Genomic DNA, 1616 nt, shown 5'->3' with positions numbered 1-1616 from the left:
CTCTAGAATCAAATCACGAAGCCTATCCACATTGGGCACACATATCTATCCCTGCATCCTCAATACCCCGTCATCACCAATAGTCACATCTCTGGCATCATCATGCAGAACCTTGTCCTTGAGGACAAGCAAATGAGGATCATCATACCGGCGCTCTCTGATACGATCAAACAACGAAGACCGAGAAACCATACAAGCTAGGACCCGACTGGGCTCCGAAATATCCAATCTCACAAACCGATTGACCAAGGCCTAAACATCAACTACAAGGGGTCTCTCACTAACAGGAAGGAATGCAAGACTACCTATACTCACTACCTTTCTACTCAAGGCATCGGCCACCAAATTGGCCTTTCCCGGATGGTACAAAATAGTAATATCATAGTCCTTTAGCAGCTCCAACCATCTCCGCTGCCTCAAATTGAGATCCTTCTGTTTGAACAAGTGCTGGAGGCTACGATGATCAGTAAACACCTCACAAGACACACCATACAGATAGTGCCTCCAAATCTTCAACGCGTGAACAATAGCAGCCAACTTTAAATCATGAACGGGGTAGTTCGATCTTCTCATGGGGCTTTAACTGATGCGAAACATAAGCAATCACTCTACCCTCTTGCATCAAAACACACCCAATGTCGATTCGAGAAGCATCACAATATACGGTATAAGAGCCTGAAGCTGATGGCAAAACTAACACTGGAGTTGTGGTCAAGGTAGTCTTGAGCTTCTGAAAGCTCACCTCACACTCATCTGACCACCTGAAAGGAGCACCCTTTTGGGTCAATTAGGTCAAGGGCGATGCAATAGAAGAGAAACCCTGCACGAATCGACGGTAATAACCCACCAAACCAAGAAAGCTGTGAATCTCTGTGGCTAAGGACGGTCTGGGTCAACTTTGGACTGCCTCTATCTTATTCGGTTCAACCTAAATACCCTCACTGGACACCACGTTCCCCAAGAACGCCACTGAACTAAGCCAGAACTCACACTTGGAGAACCTTGCATAAAGTTTCTCCTCCTTCAACCGCTGCAACACAATCCGCAAATGCTGGGCATGTTGCTCCTGGCTACGAGAGTACACCAAGATATCATCAACGAATACAATAACAAATGGGTCGAGCTAAGGATGGAACACACTGTTCATCAAATGCATGAACGCAGCTGGGGCATTGGTCAGCCCAAAAGACATCACAAGGAACTCATAATAGTCGTATCGGGTCCTAAAAGCTGTCTTAAGAATGTCCGAATCCCTAATCTTCAACTGGTGCACCCCAAGGTGACACACTAGGCCATATAAACCCCTTATCAAGGAGTTCCTGAAGCTGCTCCTTCAATTCCTTTAATTTCGCCGGTGCCATACAATACGGTAGAATAGAAATAGGCTGAGTGCCCGGCACCAAACAAATACCAAAGTCAATATCCCTGTCTGACGGCATGACCGACAGGTCTGCAGGAAACACATCCAGAAAATCCCTCGCCACCGGAACTGAATCAATAGTAGGAGTCTCTACACTGACGTCCCTCACAAAAGCCAAATAAGAAAGACAACCCTTCCCAACCATCCGCTGGGCCTTCAAGAATGAAATCACTCTACTGGGAACATAATCCGACGA

The sequence above is a fragment of the Nicotiana attenuata genome, unplaced genomic scaffold, assembly GCF_001879085.1.
Source record: "Nicotiana attenuata strain UT unplaced genomic scaffold, NIATTr2, whole genome shotgun sequence".
In the NCBI taxonomy this organism is placed as follows: Eukaryota; Viridiplantae; Streptophyta; class Magnoliopsida; order Solanales; family Solanaceae; genus Nicotiana; species Nicotiana attenuata.
This window is presented reverse-complemented; position numbering follows the sequence as displayed.